The sequence below is a fragment of the Bemisia tabaci genome, chromosome 4, assembly GCF_918797505.1.
Source record: "Bemisia tabaci chromosome 4, PGI_BMITA_v3".
In the NCBI taxonomy this organism is placed as follows: Eukaryota; Metazoa; Arthropoda; class Insecta; order Hemiptera; family Aleyrodidae; genus Bemisia; species Bemisia tabaci.
In genome coordinates this window covers 41,207,892-41,228,814 of record NC_092796.1, presented here as the reverse complement: position 1 = coordinate 41,228,814, position 20,923 = coordinate 41,207,892, and the positions used below count along the sequence as shown (strand labels likewise).

At 41.7% G+C, this 20,923-nt stretch overlaps 1 protein-coding gene across 1 annotated transcript in view; it reads right to left on the bottom strand.

The window, feature by feature from the left end:
• LOC109033553 (lachesin) overlaps positions 1 to 20,923 on the bottom strand; it is a 519,756-nt gene that overhangs the window by 349,187 nt on the left and 149,646 nt on the right. The window lies entirely within an intron of this gene.

The following is a 20,923-nucleotide window of genomic DNA, read 5'->3' as shown; positions in this document are numbered from 1 at the left end:
TATGAATTTGATCTGATGACGCAAGTCACTATTCAAGTAAGTCTTCACATTCTGCTCATAAAAATTTGAGCGGTCGTTAATCGATTTCGATTCTTTGACCAAAGTCATCAGTCGTAAATTTATCGCTCAGTGGACAATCCTGAATTTTCACGAGAACCCTGAAAACATTGAGACATATACGACGTAAAACTCGCTATAAAACGCAGTTACGGATGTGCCAGTGAGCGTTGCTTTAATAACAGCCATAAACGACAGAACCAACAGCACATATCGTCGCTCCTCTGACGCAAAGACGTACCTCTTAGCGCGGCATAAGCAAGCCCCTGAAAGCATGAATTTATATATAAAACAGGGCTCACGCGGAAATTAAGATAAGCCAGTGGCGTGGTGTGCTTCGAGATGTATCGATATTTCCCCATTTGAAGCTATGGTGAAGAATCGATTATTAAGGTGTTCGTTGCGAACACCCTGATAATCGATCCTTTTCCTCAGGTTTTAATGGCAGATCAATCAATTTATCGCAAAGCACGCCACTGAGATAGGCACCTAAACTGGAAGGCTGAAGATATACGTGACGTTTAACGGCGAGACATACCGTCGTCTAAGACAAAAAAAGGCGTAACTCCTTTCCAAGATTGCTAGTTGTCTCAAACTATTCAAGATTTTACAAGTACAGGAATTCAACATTTCTGATACAGATGTGTCTAAAGTTTGCTTGTGATCAAAAGGAAGACCTGTGAAATTTTCAGTCAGAAACGTCCAACGGTTTCCTCAGTAAAAACAAAGTTTGCGCGGGGAAATTAGCAATGTTGAAATGTAGTCATGTTCTATCGTCTAGAGAACAACGTCACGCACGCAAAATTGGATCGCAACAACAAGAGCAAATTCCAATGGGAATATGGTGACACGTTCCGTCGTTTCCCAGACGAAGAGTCGTAACTCCATTCTAACGTTGCAAGATTGACTTAAACAATTCAAATTTTTACAATAATCCAACGATGCTATTTTTGACCAAAATTTTCCGGATTTTTCCGTGTAAACAAAAGATAAATAGACGTATTTAGCAAAAAGGAACTCTATGAAAATGAATTGAATCAAAAGAAACTATGTGCGTAGGGTTTGCGCCCTGCATCGCCCCTTTTGGTTTAGTTCATTATCACGTAGTTTTGAAGAAAAAATACGTCTAAATCAGTAAAATCCTCTATTAGAAACGTTCAACAGTATCCTAGCGCGAAAATACGATTTACGAGTTAAGATTTAGCACCATTGAGACGTAGTTGCGTTTTTCGTTCGGAAAATAACGGCACAAACACTAGACCGCACTAACGAAAGCAAGGCAAAATCGCCGGAAAAGTGAGCGTAGTCGAATCACCGACATTCTTCGGTCGTAGCCGTGACGCGAACGCGATGTGAAACTCGGGGGGGGGGGGGGGGGTGGGGTTGAAAAAAAGAAAAACCTAAAAATGAAATAAATGAAAAATAAAACGACTAAAACCGTGGACCGCTCGCGTCGAGGGGCGAGGGGGGACGCAAAAATGATTGCTGACAAGTCTGTTTGTTATTAGTTCGCAACAAGGGGGGCCCGTGTCGCCACCGGAATACGGGGGGGGGGGGGTGTCCAACGCCGGGAGGAAATGGAGTGCCCGGCCCGGGCGAGCGTTTTCCAGAGCGATGCGCGGCGGTGGTCGAGGGGGGTGGTGGGTCGGAGGTGGCGAGGAGGGGGATAAAAAACGCGGGCAGGGCGAAATTGGTTTAGATGAGTAATAGGTGATAGTGTCAAAGCAGACGTTTTTATTGATCACCTCAACTTTCCGCAGTTACTCGCCACCGTTATTCAGGGAGCCCCGGCGGCCCCCGGCCCCCCAGACGCGGCGGATCCCGCGGCTCAAATTGGGCGAAACAAACGGACGGACCGAGGAGACAAGGGGGGGGGGTAAGATGGGGGGACGAGGGGGAGTGCTTTGAGGCCGTCGCGGGGGAGGGGGGTGGGGTTGCCTCGTCGGCGGGCCGGGAAGTTTTCGGGGCTTCGAGGGCGGAGGCCATTTAAATAGAGCTCCGACGAGGATTTTCCGAGTATTAAAACCGTACCATGCGTATTTCTCGGGGAATGTACTCGTGCTCCCACCGGCTGAGTCCGGGATAAGACGCAAAGATGGAGGACTAGAGACTGGAAATAGAGTTGCAGCCTCCTTGGTCTGGTATCACGCCTGGAGATGAAGCCTCCGGGGATGCCTAATTGAATGCCGGGAACTGGAGTTGTAAGCTGATTGTTTCAATTGATAGTCAAAGTTATAGACAAAGAAGACGGGGGAAAATAGAACGATCCGATTGGTCGAAAGGGGTGGTTACGATGGACGGCTGCTCACGAAGGACCCTTTAGTTAATCCATCGTTTTCCCCTTTAGTCTGTAACAACTGCCTAACACTAATTGTGATACCACTATTTAACTCCTCGGTGCGCGTGTCGCATACCTGCCAAAATGAAGGAAAACTTGCTGTGCTGGTGAAGGAGGGAACTCTCGCAGTATTTAAGCTCTTTCCATCGGTCACGGCAGTGGCGTGGCGTGCTTTGCGGTATATCGATTGTTATGTCATTTATACCAATGAAAAAGGATCGACAAACAGGGTGTTCGGAGCGAACACCTTAATAATCAATTCTATACCACAGGTTTAAATGGCAGAACAATCGATACATTGCAATTCACGCACGCCACTGGGTCACAGGCAGTAGGTCGTGATGCTAATATTTTAGTTCGTAAGAGGGGCGTTGCATACTTGCCTAAATGAAAGAAATTATGTCTAGTAGTTAAAAAAAGGAAAGTACTGCGAAAAATAAATTCTACAAGTCGAACCGTTCTTGAACAGCGGAACTACTATTTTAACTCCTAAGCTGAGTGTTGATTACCTGTCAATACGAAAGCAAATATGCATTGTATTTTAGTTTAAAAACTCCCATAAAATACGTACATCCCTTAAATCAATTGTGAATTATTCTGCGGGATAAAATACTACCCTGGCAACTCTTAAGAAAGCGAATTGCAGACTTGCCAAAATGACAACGAATGCACTCGGCATAAAATTTTGCTTGATTCCACTTATCCTATCAATCTTACCCTTGCCCATTACATTCCGTGTGATAGAAAATTTAGAAAAAAGTGGCTTAAGAATCGTTCTGGCCTTCAAGCAATGATAGCAAAATAAAAGCTGAAGCCAAAGTGTAAAACCATATATTTCCACTGCGTTGCTTCAAAATTTTCGATCCAACTGAATTTTTTTGAAGAGAAACGCGCTAACTTTATAGCTTGAGATTCATATGGAATGCTCTGCTAACAACGAAGAAAAATTAAGGAAGTTTTCATGAAATTACGTTGACTTGTTTTTAAAAGAAACATAAAGTATGACAGGAAGTCTGCGACGTCGCAAACGGAGATACATTACATGGTTTCGCACTTTGCCCATCGGAATGACAATCTGATGAATTAACAGTATACTTACAAACCAGGGATCTCACGCGGCGACAGGTTATCGGAGTGAAGAAAAACTGGTGCTTACCTGAAACAGAAAAAGTAAAATTAGAATAAATTGAAACATTATTGCCGTAAAGCGTCTATTGGGGGTTGGGCCACATAGCTGCACGAGAGAGCCCCCTACCATTCTATAGTTTGTCTTATATCATGCCAAGCTCATTGCAAAATTGTCAGTTTCACAGAAAGTTCAAAGAGCAATGAGCACGAAAACGCGTAAAAAAAGAACGCCGACAAAATCGCCTTCAATAATTGGCATAGGCCAAATGCGCACTCTCACGTTCGAATAGTGGTATCCAATAATGAAACAGCCATGTGCGACTTCCCGACAGTTCGTCGCTCCTCTGGTGTAAGGACAAAACTCGTAAGCTATGTTTTCCATACGAATAAACGCTTTCAGAACTGATTCCCTGATTTTTCCCTGATTTTCCCTGTAAATTTTCATTTCCTGATGAATCCCGGTTCTACCCGTTGTAGACACCATTATCGACGCTCAGGAGAATACCCGCGAACGCCGCACAGTGGATCGAGTCAATCAGAGAAATCGGACGTACAATTGTTAACTAAAACTGCAAATTTTGATGTTTATTTCATCACATTTTAAAGTTTAAGGGGCGCTTCTAGAAGAAATTTTCACAAGGAAACCAAAGGAACCACTTTTAGAACCTCAAAATTGTGTATAAGCGGAGTTATAAGCTTTTACAGTTTCCAAATTGTGTCCGACCTCTCCTATTGACTCGATCCACTGTGCAGCGGAAACCTGCGCCTTCAAATGGCGCAGCCGGCAACCGGGGACACGGGAAGAGGAATATCTTATGATACGAGATCCCGCTGCGCCTAAGCACCGCCATCAATAAAGTTATAATTGGCAGCCATTACTCCCGCTTCCCGGGGCTCTTTGAAACTCGCGATCCTTTTTTTTTATAAATATCAGTCGGGCCGTCGGATCCGACCGGGTTCCGGGTGCTAATGCGCTGGAATTCTTCGAGGCGGCGGGAAAAATACGGGCGGCGACACATGTTCGTCGATCTGGGTCATTATGCGCGGAAATCGAGGAGAGCGAGTGTCACGTGACCCGCTGATTACCTAGTTTCCTGGGCCTGTCGTGAAACTCTCCCGCGTCCGGTATCAGAGGCGAAAGGCGCGAGGGGCCCGCTCCGTAAGTGGAAAGGCTAATAAGGAAAAGAAGGTGCCCGTAAATTATGTCACGCACTTGGAAGTGAAAGGGGTGGGATCTAGAGGTACCTGACACGTGCCTCGCGATGAGGTATTTATATAGCCCTACGAAAAGCACTATTTGCGTGGTCTGTATCACGCATACACTGGAAAAAAAAGAATCTTAAATTTGCCGCCAAGAAGTATTTCTTCTTAAATCAATAATTTTGCTGGTTAATATAAGCTACTTTTTTTGCTTAACCCAAGTATTATTTTTCTTGAATCAAGAAAAAGTCAGCTTAAAGCAAGATAAAGAAAATTCTTGGCGGCAAATTCAAGAATTATCATGCTTGATCCAAGCTACTTTTTTTTCAGTGAGTGTCCAAGTGAAAAACTTGATTGGACTAAGCATCCGTCTTCCGTAAAACTTTCAGAAAATATCCAAAAGACTCTTGGAAATTGTTCGAATGATTGTTCGAATTATACATTTAAATTTTTATTTGCAAGGGACCTCTATATTTGTTAATAATTTCATAAATAATTACCAAACAAAGCAGAAGATAAAATATAAGAAAAAACGAGAATATATTGAAGGGAAACAGCATGAATTTAAAAATGAAATAAAATTCATAGTAATTAATTTTAAAAGTTGCATTAAAGATAGGAAAATAAATGAAATAGATGAAATTTGGTCAATTTCATCTGAGACGAAACAAGGCGTCCCAAAATTGAACGCTAATATTTTCAGCAGATTCGATTTGGATCAAAATATGACGTTCTATGACGTTTTCCCAGAGTATCGGAGTCACAGCTCTTCAAGTTTTAGTCCAAACAAAATGGTTTTTCTCGATTGTATTAACAGCTACGAATGGTCCGTCTTTTGGTCAAATGTTATTGAACGAAAGAGTCTTGTTTTGATCTGAAAAATCGATTTGAAAACACTGCCTTGAACTTGGAGACACCTTGTATAACAATACGTCATTTATTTTATTTAAAAAAATAGCGGCATGATTATCATATGCATGTTTTTGTGGTCGCTTACTAATAAACAACAACACTGGGAAAAAAACACATTGGATCTAGAGTCCAGACTCTTGAAAACATTGACAAGAAAAAATACTCTTGATTCAATCGGATTTGTGCTTGAATCAAAACGAAATCCGCTTAAATTAAGAGGCTTGGTTCTTGATTTACGCTACATTCTGATTGAATCAAAAGTACTTTTTCTTCTCGATGTTTTTAAGAGTCTGGACTCTAGATCCAATGTGTTTTTTTTTTTCCAGTGAAAGCTGATGAAGAACGGAATTTGTTGCTTGAACTGTATCAACCAACTCGATTAAATTTTGCAGATTTGTTAAATTTTCAAAATTTGGTCGTTATTAATCTCTTATGTATAAGAACAGCGCATCATGCGCCTCAAACGCGTGCGTCGACGGAACCACGTAACCTTGGCAACCCTGCGTGCGAGCAATATCCGGCGGAAATTGAACTCGTGCCTGAGTGGAACACGGCGCCCGGCGGAACGCGAAAACCGTGACGTCAGCGCGGGGGAGGCGATGGAAACTGCTTCAAATTTCGAAGCCAATAGGATTATTTTTTAAATTATTTACGGGGCCCTTTGTGTGGTGGCGGCGCGATGCGGGCTCCCCCGGCAGAGAGCGCCACGCGCTGAAGCGGCGGAAATGAATCGACACACAGTGGATCGAGTCGACAGGAGAGGTCGGACCGAATGGAGATGTTGCATGTGTGAGGGATTTGCGATTTGACTGTTGTTTCTTCTGTAAAAGTTCGCTAGAAACACGATGGTGCCACTGGTTTTCTCTGAAATCATCTCCCAAGCTCAAAAAAAGCTTTCAGAGTGAGGCCAAAATGGAGGGGATATCCCGCGCCATACCCTGAGAGTCCACGTCTACATCGAAACAAACTCTCCATGCAAAGGTAGGGCGGGATATCCCCTCCATTTTGGCCTCACTTTGAAAGCTTTTTTTGAGCTTGGGAGTTTGTTTCAGAGAAAACCAGTGGCACCATCGTGTTTCTCGCGAACTTTTACAGAAGAAACAACAGTCAAATCGCAAATCCCTCACACATGCAACATCTCCATTCGGAAACTTTAAACGTTTATAACTCCGTTTATACAAAACTTGGATGTTCTAAAAGTGGTTTTCTCGTGAAATTTGCTTCTCCAAGCACGCCTTGAATTTAAAATGAGACAAAATAAACATTAAAATGTGTATTTTTAGTAAAAAATTTCGTGTCCGATCTCTCTGATTGCCTCGATCCACTGTGCGACACTCCGCCGGGGAAACGAGTCGGGCGTCGGGAAATGGAAACTGCGTTTTTATTCGATTTCCGCCGCCGGTGACGCGTCATCCCGTGCACTTTCGGGGGGAGCGGGGGGGGGGGGGCGAGGGGAAGTTGCGTGGACCCGGAAGTCGGCTTTCATCACGTACGTCCTCGTTGTAATTTTTCCCGGCTCGTTTTTGAGAGCTATGACTTGGTCACACTATCAATATTTTTGTTGATATTCCAAGGTCACGTAGTTCGTTTTTATGACCACTTCACCGAGCGGCACGTTAAAAACTTTGTGGGAAACTGACGGGCGCGACGTCACTTCCGGTTCGTATTAACTGCGTCATCTTAGAGGATTGACGAAAATATTGATAGGTGACCAGGGCCGCAGTCAAATAGTCAGTTGAAACCGGAAATGTCGCGAAGGCAAGTTCAGCGACTGACGTAAATGGTCGGGGCTAACTTAAATCCCTAGTATCCGTTTCTCTACTAGGCAGCTATTCAAACGTTGAAGAAACACGTTTAGAGAGAAATTTTGATGGAATCTTGAAGTAGCAAGATCAGAGACAAGAGACCCTCCATTACTGTCTTGGCAATGGTGGAAGCTTTTACTTTCGGAACTCCAATATTCAACTATTGTCGTATGTACAAGAAGGATGTTGATTAACGTTGAGTATTTCGTTCCGCACACTTGCTTAGCTCATTACGTCACCCGAAGCTCTTCATCCACCTAGAAGGTAGGTCAACAGCCGAAAAGAGGATGATGACAGTGCTTCTTCATGTTTGTCTCATGTTTGCTGAAAGAAAGTTTTGAATCCAAGAAAGGCAAAATTTCCACCTATCGCCGAGAGGCCAAAGGAAGGTCTCTTGTCTCTGGACATTCGACAAGATGCGCCAACCCTATCTGAGAGTGTAGCGTTCCGTCGAAAACTCGATATCTGAAAATTTGGCACTTACACCCTCCTTGAAATAATCCGTTCGAATATGGAAGAACGCATTATGGGTAAAGATAGTGACCTAATCTTCTTTTCTCAAGCACGAACTTCTTTCGTCACTTCATTGACGGAGCCACACGTAAATCGCGAGGAAAAAGAGGGGAGACGATAATCAGGCTCTTCCGGGTTCATCTAGCCGGGAGAATGGACCTTGGAAAAGCAGACGGAGAAGAGGAAGAAACGTTTATGGGACGCCAGCGTTGGACGGGCGAATTTTGCTTCATTAAATCGCATAAAAAGAAAGAGGAACGCGAGGCAATGAGAGGAAAATTCACAGCGGTGAGTGCTTCATGAATCTCTCGGCTCCATGCACCGGCACCGGCACCAGGAACTTTTACTTGGGGGGTCCCGACTTTTGTTCTTCATCCGATTATCTTCATCGGCTCCGATCCCGTTTATTCAATGTTCCTTTTCATCAATTCAGCATTCTTTCATTTTTGGACTCGGGCCAACTTTCGCGGCACTTCCTTTGCCAAGATTCGTACGCAAACTTGCCAACTTATCTGGAATTTCACGGTTTGTTTTTGCTATTGTTGTTTTTCTTGGTGTCTCTTTCGTACACTCTCCTTCCTCTTCTGCCATGTCGAGAAAAACGTCGTATGAGCCCTCAGGCGTTGCCAAACGTCCCTCGATTCAAAATGGATTTCTGGGAAAATTGTGCGGATATTTTGCTTCCAATTTTTCAGAGGATTTTATTCGCGATTTAATATGATGTATTTGAAAATTTCAAGGGAAGATACTCGTGAATTTCCTCCGAAATAGATATTTTATCATGAAAAATCTGGCAACCCTCATATGTTCAGACGGCATTTTTTCCTAACACGGCAGTCCTCCACTTCCTCTTCTCTACCCACCATATTTGTCTACTCCTTCTGTAGTTTTCTGCTTCTTTTCCTCCTTATCCTCTTTCCCTACCTTCTCTCCTCGTTATTCTCACTCACATTCTTTCATAAAATTGTTACGGGGAATGAATTTTTCCGTGCACTGCTTTTGCCATGATTCGCATGCAAACTTACAAACTTATCCGAATTTTCAAAGTTTATTTTTGTTTTTATGGGTATTCTCCTTCTTGTCAGCCTTCTTTCTCTTCGACCTCTGATTTTACTACTCTTTCTTTCTTTTTCTCCTACTTTTTCGTATTCTACCTCATACTCGTCTACTTCAATATTGCCTCATCCTACCTATTATACTACCTGGTCTTCTTTTTTTTTCTTAGCCAGACCTACATCTCCTCTCTCTCTTATTGCCCTCCGCCTTTTGCTACCAGTCGAACCGCTGCAAGGGCGCGAGAGAATAACTACGACTCTGTGTTTCGTCAACTTTTAAATGGACTGCATTTTGCAATTTGGAACTATAAATTCTGGCCCGGTTTAAAAACAACGTAGGTGCCATTAGTTTCCCTATGCACATAAGTGTTTTTTCAGATGAGTCAGAATTTACAGTTCCAAATTGCAAAATGCAGTACAAATATACAAGTATAGGGTTATGCTGCCGTGCTGATGAGGGAAAACGCCGAATGAACATTCGAGAGTTTCTGCATTTCTTTCGATAAAATGTTCATTTTTTTGGCAAGTTACGAAGTTACGAATTCTTCTGATTGAAATCTTCAGGAAATTCAAGAGAAATTGCAAAAAAAACTATCCGAAACATTGGAAGGAAAATATTCAGGAGTTTTCCAGAAAATGCGTGTATATTTCATGGGGAATGCGGCAACGCTTGAAGGCTCATACGGCGTTTTTCCTTCAGCAGTATAATCGAGTTGTCATTCTAGGCAAAGATTCAGGACATCAAGAAGGTAATATTTGGTGCCTTGTCATGGCAACCCCGCTGAAGTGTCGCTGCATTGAGACTGTAACTGAGTACAGAAGGTACCTCTTCAATAATCACAACTCGCATCAATTTGCCGACCTTAACTTTTATGTTGGAGTTTTTTATTGGTTTGACAGTTGATTTCGGGGAAACTGCGGTTGCTGTGATGAGATGAAACGTTACTTAAGCGTCCAAATGTTGCCTAATTTCCACCGAAAAAATATTACTTTTGCGGGAAAAGCTAGGAACCATTTAACGGATTTTAACAAAGATATATCGACGATGAGCGTTTTGCAAAAATACGTGCAAACAGAGTTTAAAGCGGCGGATCCACCTGCGAGTTAAAAGCGCTTGTTGAAAAAGAAACTCTGAGAGGAAACCAAGATCTCGATTGCTCGACGTCGAGCTATCGAAATCCTCCTTGCCTATTGGAGCGATGGCGACTACGAAAATAGTATTCGTGGATGTGGCAAATTTGAAAAAAAACATGTCACGAATCACGGAAATCGTGCTTTTCGGAGAATATTTTTGACATTTCTGGTGTGCTCTACGTGATTCTTGCGAACAATGTTACGTATGTAAAATTTACTCACTAGCCTGGAGCTCTTGTTAACAACGGATCCATTATTTTCTTTTCAGAGCTTCAATTAAAAATACCCGGACAGATTACTTGGTACGGCTCCGGGTGCAATTTTTGTAATTTCGTAAACAATTTTCTCGGATGCAAAATATGTTGCGAAAGAGAACTTAACGAGGATAGGCGGAGGAATGCAACTCGTTCTGGCGGGTGAGCGGGGGAATGAGGAGTTTTTATGTTGTCGGAAATCAATTTTAAAAGATACACGGCGGGAGCCGTGGCTCGGCTATGCAAATGTTTACGAAGTAAAAACGCTGCAATTATTTATACGCTATGCGACTCGGAAATAAAGACGCCCTCATCTCGATGAATCCTCGCCTTGATCGGGTTACGCTGCCAAAGTCACCAGAAATAGTGTTTCGCGCCGTGGAAGGACCTTTTTCGCTGGCGCAAATCACAACTGCGTACGTAAAAGCGATTGGAAACGGATAAAAATTAAAATTTACAAATAATTTCTAGGGTGCATGTTTTTATCAGTAGGTCATTGCACTTTAGAACGCTGCAGCATCTGCAAGACCAAGCACACTGAAAAAAAAACATCTCGGTGTTTTTACTAAAAAAAGGTAAAATTACTAAGAATTCAAGGTTCTATTTGATCCCAGTTTTTTCTTGGTAAAATTATCCATTTATGGCATCGGTAATTTTACCGAGAAATATCGGTAAAATTATTGACTTTCTCGGTAATTTTACTGGACCCGCGTTTAATAAACGCCAATATTGATGGAAGGGAGACTTAGATATTGAATGTGCACGGGTTAATTAGGATCGCATTTAGAAAACAAGAACCATAGCGCGATTACAGTGTTTCCAAAATCGTGCTATTCTTTCCTTGAAAAACCAAAAGTCAATATAATACCGGTTTTTAGGTAAGCTTACCAGTCTGTCTTTGGGTGAAGCAAAACATATTTGCTATTCAGAGAGACTGTTCAGGTAATTATGAAGAGGCAGCATTTTTACAACACTTTAATCGCGCTGGTTCCTTTTTGATAATGCGATCCAACTGCGTAAAATAATGTTTAAAAATGAAATACAATATAAAGAAAGTAAAGACTAATTGAGCACGTGTGACGATGAACACACGAAGTTTTTCTCTGAATTTGTCATAACTTGACCGTTTCATGAATGGCAGCAGCATGAAAGAGGGGGGAAGTGGCGTAGGAGAAGAACACGGCAGCGTGGGAAGAATAAAGAGAGGAAAGAATAAGAAATTTCAATCCTCATTTTCAAAAGTACTGAGTTCATTCTTTCGAGTGTTGTGATTCCTTTGATTCAAAAAGCGAGTCAGTTAATTCCTACAGGATGCTGTCCAACTAAATGAATGAGTTAAGTACAGATTTTTATTTCATCTCCTTTCCAGCAAACGTTGCTGCTTAAAATTTCATTAAAGGTAAATTATTGATACTCTCGGTTCAATTTACAAGATGAGCTTACCATGGAGAAATTAACGAGTAAAATGGGGAATGAGGTTTACGTGAAAGCATGAAGCTGCACAAAGGGTACGAAGCCTACCTAGCCTATACATTAACGTTCCTGGAATGATAAAACATTTAATGGAGAATTTTCTCATACCAGATTCTTTAAGGCTCTGACGATTATGCGAAGTTCTCAGTAACGGATGAGTGCACCGGCTGCACTCATGGCAACACAGCGACTCCCTGCACACCGGACGGGTGACGTTGGTCCAAGAGAAGTACGTTTATGCGATGCATGGTCTTCTCTTTAAAGTTCTTCCCGACAAAACTCTAAAATTCAAAAGTAAGAGCAGTGCGTTGGCACGAAAATGAGTAAGAAACGAGCAACGGTGTTAGTTTGCATTAATGACCGATCTCGCAAACGAGAACTCCTTCACGGAGAAAAAAACCTCGTGCGTGGGACCCGAAGTTGAGGTCATAATATGGATCTCTGAAGTTTCCAGATTGAGCATCTGAAACTTCAGTTCTTACATCTGAAGTACTTCAGATGTGAGAACCGAAGTTTTTCGGATGTGAGAACCGAAGTTGTTCGGATGTGAAAACCGAAGTACTTCAGATGGAGGAACTGAAGTTTGAGATGTGTGATCCAAACCTCAGCAGCTGGACCTAAAGTGTTCAGATGCTCAATCCGAAATCTTCAGAGATCCATATGACCTATACTTCGGGTTCCACGCACGAAGTTTTTTTCTCCGTAAAGGAGACCACGATGCAAAAAGAACGGATGTATGCCAACACTTTTTCATTTTACATGATTACTATGTTGTTATTTCTGCACCCAATCCACATTAGTGTACATCAATTGGACTGCATTTTGCAATTTGGAACTATAGATTCTGGCTCATCTGAAAAAGCACTTACGTGCTTAGGGAAACCAATGGCACATACGTTGTTTTTAAACCGGACCAGAATCTATAGTTCCAAATTGCAAAATGCAGTCCAATTATCATTATAAACATCATTGAAGCGTTTTGAAAGAACTTTTCATGGTGAACATTTGAACTATTTGAAGCTGCTATGTGCGTTGAAAAAGGTCTATGAAGCAGTTTCATTAAGATACGAGTTGGCAACGATGTAAAGCTTGATACACCCCAGTTCGTGTCGATTTTTTAACACTTCATAGAAGTTGAATACATTCTGATTCAGCTGCTTATTGCCGAAAATTCTTATAGGAAGTGAACATTTCGCTGCATTCGCGCTTTTTGGCACACCGTCTCAAGTCCCGAACTACCGCCACAATCTGGAGCAAACTGCGAACTCTCGAAATGAAATTCCAACTTAGTTCCTCTTTTTATGAGGAAAATAGATCAAAGACTTTTTATTTCGCTGGATTTTAGTTTCGAAAGCTTTTCCTAAATTAGATTTCGCTGCTAAAACGAAGAGAGTCGGAGGGGTAAGGCAGCAGAAGACAGATAAGGCGAGAGAATATGATTAAGTTTGATTGTGATCAACTCCGCAGCCTTCAACTTCGAAGGACTTAGCGATGCACCTCGCTGCCAAAACTGTTTGGCAAAGCCGATTTAAAAAAATGCATGCAATTTTTAGCTCATTCAATTGAGGAGAAACTGACAAAATGGACTAAAAACCAGAAAAAAAGGAAACACTCCCTTCAATAAAAAGAGGATGATTGTTTATTTATTATTTTTTTTTAATATTTTCCTTCAATCGAATAATGTAAATGACCACTGACCAGTATTTCAAAGATTACCAATATAATGCTTCCTATTTTTTGGTTTTTAATCATTTTTGTCAGTTTCCTCTTACATAAATGAGACCAACAACTGCATGCATTTATTTTTAAGTTGTATCAGTTCAGATGGTTTTAAATATGATGACGGAAAATAAACCAAATAATGTAAATCATATGGAGAATTTTTAGTCATAATTTTCAAAGATTCTGGTGAATTGCCATTTGTTCGATCAATTACTTGTCAATGAAAAAAATTATGATTAAATTACTGTTTTCAGTGGGTATTTCATTTAAACTTCTTATAAAAAGTAATATTAACGAATGAAGTAGCATTTTTACCACTACCTTGTAACTTTACCTCTACGTTCGTAAAATTACCACTTTAATAATATCAGTACCCAAAGGCGCCAAAGGTACGTAACTCATATTTTCGGGAGAATCGAGTTAGTGGCGCTTTCGAAATTACCGTTAACGGTTCCGTGTGCGTTGCCCTATCTTACGCCGGTTATGGGATACTGACTTTCAAAAATTGCAATTTACATTCGAATAAATGGGACTGACGCGCGGTTTTTCCCTAATAACTCGAGATGACTAAAATGGAGTTAGATACGTACCTTTTGGCTCTAGGATACTGCTATGAATACCAAAATTTTTCCTAATGAGTATCACTACTCAAGCGCTAATACGGAGCGCCACCAAAATGGTAATTGTTTAAGCATGGTTTTTTTTTTCGTCGGTGTGTATTCAGAATCGTCATTAGTGAATGGCAAAAATTCTTCACGCATCTCAGTTTCATTTAAACACTGAATTCCTCGGTGACGCTGGAAATTTTTCAACGTGATGAAACATCACAAATCATACGGAGGAACAAGGAACTCGCTAGACAAAAATCGTGAAAATTAAAGGAATCTCAATATTCACCGGCGGGAAACTAGGGATGAAAATGAATTTTGAATTAGAGGGATGAGGTAGAGGCGTGTGAAGCTATTTCAGCTTGCCGGGTCTTTTATTGTGATTCCCATTTCTGGAAGGAATTACATGTTATTTAAGATCCTCCGCTGGCGGCGCCTGCGTTTTCACTTTCCCGCTCACGAGCCGCACCGCCGCCGCGCGTTACGTTACGGAACCGTCTGGCAACGGGATTGATGCAATTTATGGCGTGCCGGCTTCAAGAATTACAGCATCGCGAAAAACTTTTCATCTCTCGTAATTTTCAGTCGAATCGGCGGTGCAGTTATTCCCGGGCAGTTTTCCGAATATTAAAGCAAATCTCGCAGCTCTCCGCGGATGGCTTTCGCGTTTTAATCAGATCAAACTAAGGATGAAACTGCGCCAAAAGACGATCCTCGCAGCGCGTAATTAATTGGCGTCTTGGCTTTTCGTCCGGACTGGAAAGTCCCAGTCGAGTATTCCTCGGGGCAGATTTCGGCGAAGATCTTGTCCCGGAGACGGCGGGTTGAAAGGACTCTTAAAAGCGTCGCAGAGAAGCTCAGGCCCCTGACCCTGGCCATTAAATTCATCAGATACTTTTTTGGGAGAGTGGGCCAATGAGGATATTGCAAACTGCAGCTAGAGCAAAAAAAGTTGGTTCTGATAAAAAAATGGCTCAAAAATCACCATGAGCGCATCGGGAACGTCTGAAATGCACTCCTAGCTTTAGTGGCGTGGCGTGCTTTGCGATATATCGATCGATCTACCATTTAAACCTATGGAAAAAATCGATTAACAGGGTGTTCGCAACGAACACCGTACTAATCGATTCTTTACCACAGCTTCAAATGAGGAAATATCGATAATCGATCATTCACATTCGACAACCCATAGGGAAAAGACTGCCTGGACGACCGCCTAAGAGATGGGCACAAAGCTGGCTCTCTTCTCCTGAAGATGATTGAATGTTCCTGTTGCTATTTGATCTGAGCTTAGGTGACATCATGACTCTGCATGAAGCAGAGTATCCTCACCACAGAGCAAACTATCTCATCTACCTAGAGCATAATTTCCCTCTTGAAGTTATACTGTTCTGACACCAGTCTAATCCAATCAGTAAACAAAAGTAGATGCGGCGTTCTTCCTTTACACGGCAGTGTTGTCATCTTGTTTACTTAGTTCCATAGTTACTTTTTTCGCCATTGGAAACGACGAATTGTCATAGAAACGGTCCTTTTTTAAGACGAGCGACTACGAACTACCAATCGGAGGACCCTCCGTCCTCTTCGCCCAGCTCTCGACTTTCGACGGTGTTGCCGGATCTCCACACAAACTTCCACTTTTCGAGGCCGAGGAATTCGGATAATTCGGATTGAATTGGCGACAAGGGAGCGGGCCGGGGATCCGACAAAGCCCCCGCGCAATATAGATCAGTGTCAGACGAAAACATCAGGGCGAAACATCGATAAAAATGGAAATCGGGGCGATAAAAAGGGAATATAAATGGATGAGCGCCGTGATAAGGGGCGCATCACGCCGGCTGCCTAGTAACTTGTTTTGTACTTAAACATCGGCGCATTATCTGTTTCCGCCCCCCCCTCCCCCCCCCCCGCGGCCAGATCCCGAACTTTTTAGGTGTTTTCAATCTGACTCCCCTCCGCTTTTTCTCGCAGCGCCTTTTGTAGTCGACAGAGTTGCTAAATTACGGGCGTCCGTCGTTTATTGAGTCCGGTGAAAAAAGTCGAAAAAGGGCGTCGCGGGTTGGTTGGGCTTTTCATGATTTCGAGGAAAATTCGTTTGAAGTTGCGAAATGGAACGTGCTCTACTTTCAGTAATGACTGTGAAGCACTTACCAAAGATTCTCGTAAAATTGTTGAAATTCACAAGGCAGAAACCACTTTTTGGTGCTTGTTTTAGAAAAAAATAACCGTATGAAGTTCTGATAAAATACAGTGAAGTTTTAATTTTTTTTATTTACCATTTTCTTTTGAATTTTGACTCCTGTGAATTTAATTTTATAAAAATACCGAGAAAGGGTTTTTTTACTTGTACATTTTAACAGTGTTGTCTTGAGTTTGTCTTGTATAAGCAGATTTTCAAAAGATCATTGAAACGAGTTTGACACGAATTCACAAAGTCGCATCAAGTTTAAGCGCAGAAAAATAAGGTTTGAAGTTTCCACTCTCCAGACTCAATGTGAATCACAAGATTTAATGACCATTCTCACGTTTAAAATAAATTTTCGAGACATTAAATTGCTGACTCCTCGCCTTGTTATCAATGAGTCGATTGCAAATTCTTGTGGGCTACTATCATTGTTCCCGTAAACGATCACAGATCGGGATCAATCAATTTATACCCAACGCTATTACAGCCTAGTGCCCATCATCAGATTTCTCGTGGATGAGTGCGAACTCATGATATGCAAACACGTAAAAAGTGCCCCATTTTCATGTTTTTCCCGTCGTGTTCACGGACATTTTTTGAGTCTGCACGCGTTCTTGAATTTTATTTTCTGCATTTTCTCACGGACGTGGCAACGTCGGCTACACGCCCACATTCATCCACCGTATTTCACGCCTCTGAAGCTATATCTAAGATGCATTCAACGATTTACGGTCCTCTAAGTCGCAGAAACGGAATTGGGGAGGCCGGCTTTATTAAAGTTGAGCATCTATTCCCAGATTGGTCCCGAGAGTAATATGTCTTGAGTAAAACGTGTGACCGAAAAGAGGGCTTCCAACAACCAAAACACCTCCTCATTGTCCAGTTTTTACTAGTTTTTGTTAAGGATATTTATTACATTTTTATAAAAATCGCTAAAGGTTATAATACAAATGACTACGTACCTGCCTCACTTTCTAATCTCCTTTTATTTTTGAAATTCGCGATTAGTTGAAATAAAACTAAGCCCTTCCTACTAAAAACTATCTCACCGCATGGAAAAAGAATTACAAAGAGACTATTTTTCAAGTAAGGTTGAAAATATAGAATGTGAGTTTTCATTGAAAACACCCTCTTATATATATCTGCATCGATTGAAAGATAATTTCTGAAACTGAAGTTACTTTTTCTCAAAGAATCCCCAATTTTCACATCCCGTACGCTGTGGTGCGTTCGATGTGCATGGACAAGCCTTGACGGAGAGAGACGGTGACATAACTTTTTAAATTCGTCTCGGAAGAATATTGCAAATCGAGATACAGAAATATTTTCGAAAACTCGTCAATGCCTACTTATAGAGTTCCTTTTTTTAACGGACTATTGCGGAAAACCTCTCTGTACACGGATAACTGACGTGCTACAGCGTTGATTCCAAATCTAGAATCCCTAAAATCTAGAAATAATAGATCGATGGTCCAATCATCATTCTAGAGAGTACTACAGAACCTCCCTATAGTATTCTCCGATTATCCTCGATGGAACGGTTGGGAAACTTGTACGAACCGTTCATCACTCATTTCGGAGAAAGGCGCCTTCAATGTTGATGTACAGGCAAGCATACCACACGCATTAGTATGCATATTTCATTAAATTTGCTTCCAAGTAGGAATTAGCAAATTATTCCAGTAAAAATTGCCGCTAATAAACACGATGGCGCAATCGTCGACTTATCACAAAGACCATTTCACCACCTTAAAAATAAAGCAACAAAACGCCATTCCGAGACACTTACAACCGACCTATTACGACTTGACGTCCTGGGTGCAGACAACAGGAGCCGAAAGTTTCGAAGGTATTGTCAGAGCGAGGGCCCTCGAAGCCTCGAACAAAGTCCAACTCCCCGAAGGTGCTTCACAATAGCGAAAATGAACGGCTCGATCGAACGCGGACGTTAAATCCGTAAGGGCCCGATTGCACTTACGCCCTTCCTTCAACGATCCCTCCAATTCGTCTTCGCGTACACCCCGAGCGACTTATTGCCTGGCTACCGAGTCGGAATTGATCACCGGGACCGCGATTTGATTAGGATCTCAACCGGTGCCGCGCCGCCGCACAGTGGATCGAGCCAGTCAAAGAGATCGGACATCAAATTTTTCACTAAAACTGCAGATTATGATGTTTATCTCGTCACATTTTAAATTAGAAGGGGTGATTTAAGGAGAAAATTTTACGAGGAAACCAATGGAACCACTTTTAGAACCTTAAAGACTTGTGTAAACGGAGTTATAAGCGTTTAAAGTTTCTGAATTTTGTCCGACATCTCCAATTGACTTGGTCTACTGTGCGCCGGTCGCCCAAGGCCCGGGCCAGTAGCCACTCGATCCCTCCGACTACTTTACTGTCCCTTTTGTGCTCCTGTTCCACGCTCCAGCGACAAGAGACCAACCGCGGCCCGACCGAAGAGGCGGTGGCAGGAACAAGGCTCGCACAGTGGATCTAGAATCAGAGAACCGCTGGACTTCGGTATAGACCAAGTATTCTGTGATAATTTCAGAGCCGATTTCGGGTCAATCCTTTAGAATCGAGTCAGGAACAAAATCCGACAAAATACTGAGCTAAATATATTTGGGATCTTATACCAATCTTCATATTTTGGTGTGCACTGGGTATTCTGGGTGGGATATTAGAAGCTGTAGGGCAAAATGCGTGGCATGGATACATCGATTGATCGACCATTTAATCCCATGGAAAAATATCGATAAACAGGGAGTTCGCAACGAACACCTTAATGATCGATTCTTTACCACGGTTTCAAATAGGAAAAGATCGATAATCGATCATTCACGACTCGCCACTTCTGTAGGGATCCCGGGTCGTGAACGGCGCTTCAGTGAAAGACGATGGGTTCCAGAGGATCAAGAACAGTTAGTTTCAACATCCTTGAGGCCTAGATTTTTGGAGGAATGGAAGATTTGAAGAGTACGTGGAGGAGGAAGAGGGAGAAGAAGAAGAAGAAGAAGAAGAAGAGGAAGTATAAATCACCAGATATAGGATGGAAAATGAAGCACCACAAAAAAAGTTTCCTCATCAGAATTTCACATAAAAACGTTAGGAATATCAGAAGTTCTAAGATTGTGCTCATAGATGAGAAATCAGTGGTTTCTGCGTTCGTAAATTCAAGCTTCTCGCTTATTGCCATAAACATGAGCGTACTTGTAACATCAGTCATTTGCTGTCAAACGATAAGTTTGTTTTCAATGGTCATTTTGACCCACGTTTCTCATGGTTTTTCAGAAGCGAGCAGCTTGATTTTACGAATGTGAACTGAAGTTCCAATTTTCACCACTACCTGTTGATTTAGGAATTTTTGAGCATCCTTAATATGTGCAGCGTATAAAACCTAAATTTATATCCTGCCCAGAGATAGTTTAAGGTATTGACTGATTGGTGGTATAGCTGCAGATGGTATGGACGCACATACACGTGAATTGAAGCCAAGTTGTTTTCATCCGTTTCAACCAGTGTTGTGGCGTGCTTTGCGATATACCGATTGATCTATCATTCAAACCTATGGAAAAGGATCGATGAACAGCGTGTTCACGACGAACACCTAGATAATGGATTCTTAACAATCACTGGAAAAAAAACACATTGGATCTAGAGTCCAGACTCTTAAAAACATCGACAAGAAAAAATACTCTTGATTCAATTGGATTTTGGCTTAAATCAAGAACCAAGCCTCTTAATTCGAGCGGATTTCCTTTTGATTCAAGCAAAAATCCGATTGAATCAAGAGCATTTTTTCTTGTCAATGTTTTCAAGAGTCTGGACTCTAGATCCAACGTGTTTTTTTTTTCCGGTGATTATTTCAGATCCGGGGAAATATCGATACTCGATCAATCACGCCTCGCCGCTGGTTTCAGCGTGTCCGATTTTTTTTTTTTTTTTTTTTTTTTTTTTTTTATTTGTACAATACATAAATTCAGTACAAAGAAAGTGCTTACAGACAAATTGAATTGTCTTTTTAAGCTAATTGTAACTTTAAGTAATAACTTAATATTATATACATTTAAACACAAAAATACAAGTTGATTTTATCTATGTTAATTATAAGTAATTACAGCCTCTGATATTGAGGAGATTATAAGTACATAATTATTTTTGAAATAAAAATGTCTTTTTGTTGAATCGTGTCCGATGCCACTAAATATGTTTCAAATAATTTATTAGCTTTTATCTGACTGCAATACACCATCGGGCAAAATATATTGGTAAAAAACCCGAGGCAGCATTTCGATTTTCGACCGAATATCTTTTCTAAACCGAGCCGATCCACTGCAGGGCGGTGCGAGTGGATAAACGCGGCGGGGGGAGGAAGGGGGGTCCGCTTATTGTGAAGCGCCCGGCAGGGTAATTATCTTGCTTCGCCTTAACCCGGCGAATTAAAAAATTACGTCGTTACCTGTGGAAATTCCGGCACTTCCGCGGACTTGTTCAGCAAGGAAAGTTCGGGAAGTGTGTTTGAATGAGTCTTGTTCGGCG